Genomic DNA, 11,783 nt, shown 5'->3' with positions numbered 1-11,783 from the left:
TACGTACGATATCTTCTAAGGCCCCCGGACTTGTTCTGGCTTGTCTGCGAATTTCGCCTTCATATCTAATTTGCATGATAAAAGGAAACATTAACGTAAAAATTTGCTGGAAATAATTTTTCAGATTCCTTAATATCTTTTAAAATAACAACTCCAGAAGCAAGGCAACTGTGCCTGAAAGTATATGTTTCGACGCAAAACGTCGATGAGCTTTATCAGCATAGGGGGTCGCTTGCTAAAAGCACATGTTAGAGAGCCTACATGCAAACTCTGTTTAAAAAAGCGCTTGCATGTAGGCTCCCTACCACATGTAAAGAAAATGTATTACACCGGGAGCCTATACATGCAGGCTTTGGCTCCATAATAATTATATTGACACGCATACTTCTGTATTTTTAGGCGGTGACCAAATTTCACCGGGTAACAAATGTTGAAGGTTGTCGCTCAGTGCTAGACTCACCTTTCTTAACTCGGTGTTTCTCGAATGTTATCAATGGTTCTATCTGTTGTCTATGTTGCCGCCGAGCCTCGTGTAATGAAATTCTGCGCACAACGGGGATACTGGTGTACAGGGTCATCCACTCTTAGTACGAACATGGCGCAGCGTGGCCGTGCTCCGCGGAGCGCCAGCGCACACGGCGCGGCCGCGCATCGAAGCTAAGCGGCGCAGGCGCATAGGGAATTAAAGGCGGGGCTTCGTGTAGTCTGCTAAAGCACGGCGTGCTCCGGCGCTTTAGCAGACGACACACGAAACGAAGCCACACCGGCAAACCCTTGTGCGCCTGCGGCAAGATCGATCCAAATGGTCGCTATTGTAGCTTCGGGCGAAAAGCGGTTCAGAACGAATTGTCACCGACATCAGCAAGGGTGGTTATGAAAGCAGCGATTAAAGCGCGACTATGTTTGGAGGGAACAAACATTGGAAATGAAAAAAAGCGTTTTTTAATTAAAGCCACACACAGTTAGATTTATTCAACAAAAATAAAATTCCTAATAAATTTTATTTAGGCATGGCGAAAAAAGAACAACTTTATTTTACTTGATCATCATCAATAAATACCTTTTATCAGCACCCACCGTAAGAGCGCCCACCGACGTCTGTCACTTGCAATGCAATGCAGCTCTTGAAGTGGACAGAAAGGCGCGCTCGTAAAGTTCACGCCCCCCTCACATGTTGTGTTGCTTTCCTTGTCGACGTTTGACTAAATTTGGTGACGCGGGTAGTTGCATTGTTTCTACACCTGTTCAATCATAGTAGTGAGTTGTGACCACCAGATAGTTGTTTACTTTAGTTGTTTTCGTGGGACAGCGCTGGCCGACGGGCTTGACGTCCGACGAAAGGACGAGCACTCTACGCCCAAAGCGTTCGTCAGCTTTCAAAGAAAGTATGTTCCATGCAGCGATGCGATTTCGACACCCGTAAGGCTGAACTTTTCCTGCATCGTTTTCCGCGCTAAAAGCGCGAAACGCCCATCAAATCGAATGGAGGGGCATTTGAATATGCAGCTCTAATGGCAGGCCTTCGAAATCAAATTTGGCGCCTTTGAAAGCAAAATGACGTCACTTCTGTTTTTAACGAATATGGCGTCAAATTATTTTTTCTTCCGCCGGAAGTGTTCCCTCCTCACACAGATGGCGTTACGCCCCATGAACCGCCGATGAGCCGCCATGTTTTGAACGTATGGGCTTCTATGGAAGCTTCGCTACCAGGTATATTTACCTTGCCTGCGGCGCTTAGCTTCGATGCATGGCCGCGCCGTGTGCACTGGCGCTACGCGGAGCGCGGCCACGCTGCACCGTGTTCGTACTAATTGTGGACGACCCTGTACATTCTAGAACTTACGCGAGCAGCAAAGTTTACGCTGAAAGGTTCATTGAGCTTTGCATTAAAAAAAACACTGTGGCTCCAATCCACGCTGTGAAGGTGGTCGGACAGCGAAGCTGTAAACGACACCCACAACGGTTATCCATTATGACGTCACTCGAATTCACACATGTGGCTCTACAAAGAGTGAAACCAGAGACAAGTGAAATGCGCATAACCACGCCATTTATTACTTCACGACGACATAATATTCACGCTCTTCTGGCGTCCTCAATTTCCGTGGTCTAACCGTGGTAGCCTGGAATGAACTGAATGAGTTGCTAGACCGTGGTGACGTCACTACGTTATTTCTATGCTGTTGGGTACTTTTGCACTCGGAGTAGCTTACACAAACGTAATCTTTACCGGGAAACACACGCGCGAGAAGGAGCGCTGTAAACGACACCCACAATGATTACCCATTGTGACGTCACTTGAATTAACACACGTGGCTCTACAAAGAATGAAACCAGAGACAAGTGAAATGGTACTTAACAGCACCCTTTATACTTCACAACGACATTATATTCACGCTGTTCTTCTGGCGTATTTACTTTCCGTGGCCTACGCATAGTAGATTGCAATGAACTGAATGAGTTGCTAGACCGTGGTGACGTCACTGCCTGATTTATAGGCTGTTGGGTACTTTTTCACTCGGAGGAGCTTACGTAACCGTAATCTTTACCGGGAAACACGCGGAACAAGGAATGTGCTTCGCATTATTCGCAGACGTCATTAGTAGAGGCCGGATCTTTAGGCATTAAAAAAGCGCGTTTTAGGCGCCAAAAATCGGCAGGTAAAACAACGTTTTAGGCCTCCAACGTCGTAAATATAGGCACAAGTAAATTTTTACATAAATGCAAATAAGTTTCAAACGAAGACGTGTACGGCCTATATGTACGATAGGAAAACAAGAAGTGTTATTGTCTACGACGGCATAAAGGCGGCCTATATCTACGATAGGAAAACAAGAAATGTTATTGTCTACGACGGCACAAAGGCGCCAGCAGTTGAACATAGCCGTGCAATTGTCCCATAAAACTGCTGAACTAATGACGATCAATTGGCTTAATTCAATAAGCACACTGCTCATATTCCTGTTCAATGGCCACTGTACTCGAGCGTCGCATACAGTGAAACAGGCATGAAAAAGAATACTTGAAAGCTGGGAATACTGATTAAACAATAGAATACTTTATGTCTGCCTGGCGCAATTAAGTTAAGACACAACAAAAACAGACAAATAAGTTCAAATACAAGAGAGACTACGATTTATTAAGAAATTAGCATGTTCTTACATGAGGACTGTTAGGTACAACTCTTGGCAATTTCCTCATATACAATGACAATATCCGAATTGTACAGGCAAGACGTCCCAACACTGTCAAATACACTGCCGCCCATTTGAAGTGCACATGTTTGAAGAAATCTGTTTGGAGAGCACGCGGAACGTAGGCTAAGAATCACTGTGAAGATTGTGGAAACAATAGCAAACTACCACCATATCCAGGTTTTTGGATTCAAAATTGTGCCTCTTGTCACTGAGAATGATCTCGTACGCTGAGAAGGAACGCCCGACGGCGGTGAATGCCTTAAAAAGTAAATTACAAACAAAAAAGAAGTCGCGTGCACATGACATTTTTATTTCTTCTTTTGCTGTTCACTCTCCTTTCCCCTGACGGCTCTCTGCGGTTTCGTATTCGCCAACTGCTCACGCAATGTCAGCGCGGCGGCGTATGCTGGCCGGCGCGTCCCGTTTCAATGCTGCTAGCAGTTGTTTTCCGGGAGTTAGTCGAACTAAATGACTAGGTTGAACGCCATTGAGTTCCGAACAGTCAATGTTGCCCGGTAACATGAATGACGGTCTCTAACTGCACTCGAAAGCGAAACTTGAGGCTAAATAGTGTTCATATAGGCGCCGATATTGAAAATAGGCATTTATAGGCATTTAGGCACAAACGGCAAAATAGGCATTTATAGGCACTATAAAAACACCATAAAAGCCCTTCTTAACCTTAATTCGTGCTCATATATCAAAGTGGGGCGATAGGAGGGCAAGGAACAAAAAAGGCATTTGCCTAAAATCCGGTCTCTAGTCATTAGCATACATTATACTGCTTGCACTTCACACGAGGGTTTTCAATGACGTCAGCCCCTTTCAAAGCAGCTGCACACCTAATCTTTACCGGAACGTGTCGGAGGGTGTTCCCATTGTTCACACGCGCCTTATCATCGATCACGTGGTTTTGATGCTCATTTTGTGGTTGTTCTTTTGAAAACGAGTTGGGAGCTGTATGCTGTGAAACCTTCATTTTTTTCTTTAACTCCCTCAGCAATTTGGCCATTATGGACGCCTTTCTTACTGTTTTAGTTTTTATTAGTTATTACAGTTGACACGAGTAAAGTCGTAGGCTCGGTTTGAGCGGGGAATTAAGTTTTATGCGTAAGTGTTAAATGACCGTTTGAGCGAAATGCAGCTCCACTAACGTGAAACCAGGGGAGTTGCGAAGCATGCAGTGATGCACCACTACTGGGCTCATACTAACTTAAGCAATGGTTCACAACCCCGCAAACGCGGCCTACCCATTACGACGACAGAATACAAGTGAAATTCTGCGCTGGAATGATGAGCGGCAATGCAGCCAGCTGTGGAAGACGACGACGACGACGAACGTGGGAGCTCAGCGAACGCTCGGCATAAAAAAAAAGGTCCTTTTTTTTATCCACCGGCCGTGGCTCGGCACGTACTTGTGCGGAGCGCGTGCCGAGCGCGAGCACGAGCCGCTTGCTTACCATGTCGTTTTTAAATTCGAAGCATTTCTTGCCGAATATTTGCCACTTTGACTGCATCTGTCTGTCTGTCTGTCTGTCTGTCTGTCTGTCTGTCTGTCTGTCTGTCTGTCTGTCTGTCTGTCTGTCTGTCTGTCTGTCTGTCTGTCTGTCTGTCTGTCTGTCTGTCTGTCTGTCTGTCTCTGTCTGTCTGTCTGTCTGTCTGTCTGTCTGTCTGTCTGTCTGTCTGTCTGTCTGTCTGTCTGTCTGTCTGTCTGTCTGTCTGTCTGTCTGTCTGTCTGTCTGTCTGTCTGTCTGTCTGTCTGTCTGTCTGTCTGTCTGTCTGTCTGTCTGTCTGTCTGTCTGTCTGTCTGTCTGTCTGTCTGTCTGTCTGTCTGTCTGTCTGTCTGTCTGTCTGTCTGTCTGTCTGTCTGTCTGTCTGTCTGTCTGTCTGTCTGTCTGTCTGTCTGTCTGTCTGTCTGTCTGTCTGTCTGTCTGTCTGTCTGTCTGTCTGTCTGTCTGTCTGTCTGTCTGTCTGTCTGTCTGTCTGTCTGTCTGTCTGTCTGTCTGTCTGTCTGTCTGTCTGTCTGTCTGTCTGTCTGTCTGTCTGTCTGTCTGTCTGTCTGTCTGTCGTCTGTCTGTCTGTCTGTCTGTCTGTCTGTCTGTCTGTCTGTCTGTCTGTCTGTCTGTCTGTCTGTCTGTCTGTCTGTCTGTCTGTCTGTCCTGTCTGTCTGTCTGTCTGTCTGTCTGTCTGTCTGTCTGTCTGTCTGTCTGTCTGTCTGTCTGTCTGTCTGTCTGTCTGTCTGTCTGTCTGTCTGTCTGTCTGTCTGTCTGTCTGTCTGTCTGTCTGTCTGTCTGTCTGTCTGTCTGTCTGTCTGTCTGTCTGTCTGTCTGTCTGTCTGTCTGTCTGTCTGTCTGTCTGTCTGTCTGTTCTGTCTGTCTGTCTGTCTGTCTGTCTGTCTGTCTGTCTGTCTGTCTGTCTGTCTGTCTGTCTGTCTGTCTGTCTGTCTGTCTGTCTGTCTGTCTGTCTGTCTGTCTGTCTGTCTGTCTCTGTCTGTCTGTCTGTCTGTCTGTCTGTCTGTCTGTCTGTCTGTCTGTCTGTCTGTCGTCTGTCTGTCTGTCTGTCTGTCTGTCTTATCTATCTATCTATCTAGCCGCCTACGTCTTGGTGCTCTCATGGTCGTCTCGTTAACATGGTAGGTACCAAAATTGGCATAGTAGGACAAGAGTGCATGACGAACATAAATGATAGGTCATGACATGTTGGTCATGATTTGTGTGTAATGCACGTTATGAAGCAGCCTCCAAAAATGACAATTATGCATCGAAAAACGATTAACACTGAAAAAACACTCAAATGGGTTCGCACGTGGATACTAAGTGAAGGATACACTAAAGGATGATGGTAGAAGTCATGGTCATGAACAAGACACAGCAAAAATGACAATGAGTTAGCGAAAATAGATTTACACTCAAAAACCACTGAAATAGGTTCGGACTTGGGTACTAAGTGAAGGAAACACTAAGGGTTAGTGGTAGAAGCCATAGTCATGACCATGACTCAGCAAAATGGATATTGACTCAGTGAAAAAAGATTAACACTCAAAAACCAATGGAATGGGTTCGGATGCGGTACTAAGTAAAGGAAAAGCTAAAGGTTTATGGTATAAATCATAGTCATGAGCATGACTGGGGCTTTCACCTTAAGGTCGTGCGTGTCATGTAGGTTATGAAACAGCGGCCTACGTCTTGCAGCTCTCATGGTCATTTCGTTAACTTGGTAGGCTTCACGCACACTGCCTCGCATAACATCGATTCGCACAGGGCGTGGGATATGCCGGCTTTTTCTTTGTTTTTTATTCTTCTGTTGTTTCTTCAACTTTGCTGCGCTTACGCCATCCCCCTGTGCAAAGTAGCCAACCGGACACTTATTCTGGTTAAACTGTCTGCCTGTCATCTCTTGTTTTCCCTTCCTCGCCTTGCCTTCGTTGTAATGTGATCGTCATTCTTTCGCCGCTTTCATTCTGTCGCTGCCACTGCGTTGTCATATCCTCACCATCACACCGCCATCTTCCAGCCGTCACCATTGCGCCGTCGTCACAGTGTCGCCGTCATTTTGTCATAGTCATTCTATGGCGGTCATTTTGTCGTAGTCGTTCTATGGCGGTCATTTAGTTGTAGCGATTTTCAATTGTCGTCACACTGTCGTCGTCATTGCAGCTTTTCACAACTGGGCACGATGACGTCATCAAGACTGCGGTGCGATGACTACCGCGCAGTAGTGCTCAAGGGCGGTCAACTCTGAGGCCGTGATGGTGCTACGCCAGGTTGGGTGAGAGCCGTCACTAAGGGTTGGTTTAAGACGTATTCATTAGGTGTTATAAAGTATTACCTTACGTATACGTCACTGTAAAATACAATAGCGTCTTTGCGAGTATTTTTTAGCCAGTAATCCGTAACGTATGTTCTCCCAAATGAACCCTCTGAGGAGGGCCTCACATCACGGCAGACAAGGCCTGCAAGCAACGCTACCAGATGCCTTACGTGGTCCGTCGACGCCGTAGAAGACGACGACAAAACAAGCAAACAATCCGGCTGACGAATTCGCCCGCTCCCTTGAAGTCAGCGCTAAGCGGAGGTTCCACGTCACGAAGTCGTTCACGTGACCGCGTCTGCACCTGCGGCGGATCCCGCGGGCGCTCGGCGGAGCGCTCGACTTCCCGGAGACGCACGGCTTCGCGAACAAGATCCGGCTCCAGAGGGCGGTCTCGCTCTCGCGTCCGGGCGCACACCAGCAGCAGCAGCAGCGGCGGCGGCAGTGCGGGATCCGGCTGGGCCGACCGAGTCAGGAACTCACCGCCGCCCCCACCGAAAAAGATAACGGGGGTTCATCTCCAGAGCATAATATAATCACGCAACTAGAAAAGGAAAACACATTACTAAAGCAGGCTCTTGACCAGCTCCGGTCTGAAGTAGCCGCACTCAAAAAAGACGATCGGAAGACGGGAGAGGAGTGCACCAGTCAATCTGCGCTGCCACCTACCCCTGTGGTCGAGGATCCCATAGAAGTTCCAGTAGCAGAACCTGTGGTTAATGGTCAAACCAAAAAGAGAGCACTATCTCTGGCAGGCAGACAGCCGAAAAGCGCCCTCTCCAGCCGATTTGACAAATTGGAAAACGCAACCAACAGTCGTTTAGACAAGCTTGAGGGTGTATTAGACAAGGTTGTAGAAGCAATACATACCCTAGTGACCAGGTGCGACAAGCTAGAGACGGCAGTCTCGAACATGCGCATGATTCAGGGACACAAGACAGGTGTTAACACCAACACACAACATGGCGGTACACAAAAATAATATGGAAATGTGGCAATGGAACTGTAGAGGCTTCCAACCAAAAAGGAATGTCCTCCAACACTTCATTCGGTCCACAGTAAAAACGCCACACGTCATTCTACTACAGGAAACCCTCATAAACACGGTGTCAATACCCGGCTCTACGACACACACGTGTCAGGAGGTAGGAAAACGAGGCATCAGTACCCTGGTAGCTAATCAATTCACTTTTATCGTACACGACATTGGCTGTAACTCCAACAAGGTCGAGCATTTGCTCATTGAAATTATACCTGGGAGGTACCTCAAAGAGAGCCTCTTCATACTCAACATATACGGCTCGCGCATGGATCATAAACAGAGATTTACCAACATCATCAATAAGGCAGTGAGCCAGGCCAAGGCGTGTCCGTTACTGGTGGCAGGCGACTGCAACGCCCCGCACCAAGCTTGGGGCTATCCCCACTCCCAGTCTCAAAGGGATAGACTTGTGGCAGGTCAACACCAACCACAACCTCCTCCTCCTCACACATCCGGTGTTCCCCCAAAAGAACTGGAAACTCCTGTACGCGCCACTCTACTCCCGACCTGTGCTTCGTCAGGGGCTTCAAATCGGCCTCCTGGACCAATCTCACCGAGAATCTAGTAAGTGATATAACTTCTGGTCACAACCCTAGAGGTTGGATGTAAACCTCTACGAGAATTTGTGTTTACAGACTGGGAGCCTTTAGAAAAATTCGGAAAACGCGCTGCCAGCAAGAGCAACAGAGCACGATAGTTAAACTGATCAATGGGCCGAACAGCTCAGGGCAGATATTAAAGCGGCGACTAAGAAGATACAGACCGACCTCGAAGTTCAACAGGGTGGATAGTCGGCTGGCACACCTACTCGAAGCAAAAACATCACTACTTGAGCAGGTGCAAAGGGCAAAGGCTCAATCGGCGGCTTTAGAAAAAAGATCGCAGAGCTTAACAAAGCCATTGCGGAGCACTGTCGGGTACTAAGTCAACAGCAGTGGGATGAAATATGTAGTTCGTGTTGACGGACAAATGACGAGTGGGCGCCAAGTGGAATCTCCTCAAGCACCTGCTCGACTCAACCAATGCTAGATACAACCAAAGTAAAGTACTGGAGAGAAATCGTACGTGAGACCCACTCACCAAGAAGACGTGTCGAAAGCCCTGGATAACCTCGCTTGTCGGTATCTCCCACTGGGCTTGGCCAACCCAGACGACTACCCAACGTATAAGGGCGGTTCGTGCCCCGAGTTGGACGCCCCATTCAAGTCTACGAGGTCAGGGAGACCCTACACTGCCTTAATGCCAGGTCCATGCCAGGGCCTGATCAAATCACCAATAAGGCTCTTAGAAACCTTGACGACTAGTCCATAGCGTGGCTTACAGAAGAAATCAACAAGGCCTGGCAGACGGTGAAGTCCCACGAGGTTTGAAAGAGGCTCTGGTAATCCTCATTCCGAAGCCCGCAAGCTCCAAACCTGTCCAACCTCAGACCGATTTCCCTTACATCCTGCGTAGGAAAGGTAGCGGAAACACGTAATTCACAATCGCATTACTAAGCACGTCGAACGGAGCGGTCTCCTGCCCTACAACATGTGGGCTTCAGACCAGGCTTCTCGACACAAAATGCATGAAATTAATCAAGACTCAAATCTTAGACCAAGATACGAGAGACGTGCGGGGAATTCTCGGGCTTGACCTAGAGAAGGCCTTGGACAACATATCACACCGACGTAATCCATCTCGGATCTTAACTTAGGACAAGCCTTTCACGGTTACATAAAGATCATTCCTGGAGAACCGCAAAGCCACGTTAAAGCTTGGAGACCACAAATCAGAAAGTATTCACTCGGGCCACGTTAAAGCTTGGAGACCACAAATCAAAGGGTATTCACTCGGAACCAAAGGCACCCCTCAGAAAGCAGTGCTATCACCCTTGTTTCAACCTAGCCTCAGGCAACTGTCGGTATACCTGTCGGGAATTGAAAGTGTTTCACAACACGATATACGCCGATGACATCACCATCTGGTGCAACGGCGGCAGCGAAGGGCAAGTGGAATCGAGCCTACAAGAAGCAGTCGACCATACCGAAACCTTCCTCGATGGCACAGGCCTACGATGCTCAAAAACGTCTGAGTACTTCTCTACACGGTCTGTAAAGGCAGGGGTTGGAAGCCCCTGGACGAAGTTGACATAGAACTACACACCAAAAGCAAGGCGAGCATTCCTAGGGTCGACAATAAAGGTACTGGGATTGTTCATCGACTCTACCGGAGGTAACATCACGACGCTCAGAAAAATCACGACCACCACACGGAGTGCATGATTGGATTAGTCAATAGGATCTCCAACAAGAGGAGCGGTCGAAAGGAGGACAATCTCCTACGGCTAATCCACACATTCTTAATGAGTCACATAATTTACGTGGCTGCAATGCACAACTGGTACGCTTCTTAAGGCATAAGCTGGACACGCTCATCCGCAAAAGCATCAAAAAGTAATAGGAGTACCAATAAACGCCAGCACGGACCGCCTTCTTCAACTAGGTGTACATAATACACTCGATGAAATCATCGAAGCTCAGGAAACCGCTCAAGTATCATGACTCTCTGGCACCCCTGCGGGGAGGGAGATTCTCGCGGTCTTAGGAATCAGCTCCACTGTAGCAATGGAATCCACATGTGAAATGTCAGATTACCTACGGGACAACATTATGGTTGCTCCTTTTCCAAAAACGTGCATCCACAACACAATGCGAGCAGGCGCAAAGCTAGGGCTGTGGCATTGCTCCGGAGGATAAAAGCCTCGCCTCACACGGTCACTTTCGTTGATGCGGCCCAGTAGGAGCACACATCGGACTCGTCGCAACGGTAGCCATCACGACGGACACGTCACTTGTGCGGCTACATCAGACACAGCACCCGGCTAGGGCAGAGCAGGCTGCGATCGCTCTGGCACTTCTCGACGATGGGAGAGCTGAAATATTTACTGACTCGAGGGCGGCGGTTCGGGCATTTGCCTCTGGTACCATCGCGAGGAAGCTCATAGAATTCTCAAAAGCAAAGTCATCCAGCCACATACAATCACGTAGTTCCCGGCACATCTCGAACCCAACTCGACCTCCCCACCTCAATGACATCGCACAAGTCCAAGCGCGCGAACTAACCCTCCGCGCTGACGCCACTGCGAGTGGAAGCTCCGTCGATTCTACGCTCGTCGGTTCCGTGACACTCTGTTCACCTTCAACGAGGTACAAAGCACTACTACCTTGGTAGGAGACTATACCCTCCGCACACACAGCACACTAACCAGACCTCAAGCTGTCACACTACGCATGCTTAAGACGGGATCATATCCGAAGCTGAATATTTCACCACATCAATCCAGATGCTTTAGTCCAGACTGCCATAGCTGCGGACAACGTAGTACTTTAGACAACTGCTCTGGGGATGCCTTCGTTACAGAGGGGCCTGCATCGATGCACTGCAGAGGAGTGAGCTCTGCTTCTCGGAGCTCCGACCAGTCACGCCAATTTTGGGCTGTCCAGCGAGCCCACGATGCGGCGCTGGAGCTTGGTCTCCCCGTCCCGACGTGGGTGCGGCCCGCGGCTTCGTCGCCTCCCTGAGAGGGGGGCGAACGGAGCTTCAGGACCTTCATTAAAGTTCGTGTCTGTCTGTCTGTCTGTCTGTATCCGTAACTGTCGGTCGGTCTGTACTGTCTGTCTGTCGTCTGTCGTTTGTCTGTATGGCTGTAATCCGTAACTGTTGCTTCTCCAACGTCACATTTTCACCGCCTC

Source organism: Dermacentor silvarum, chromosome 9 (genome assembly GCF_013339745.2).
Source record: "Dermacentor silvarum isolate Dsil-2018 chromosome 9, BIME_Dsil_1.4, whole genome shotgun sequence".
NCBI classification, from domain to species: Eukaryota; Metazoa; Arthropoda; class Arachnida; order Ixodida; family Ixodidae; genus Dermacentor; species Dermacentor silvarum.
The sequence above is the reverse complement of the archived record's forward strand: the minus strand, read 5'-3'. Positions refer to the sequence as shown.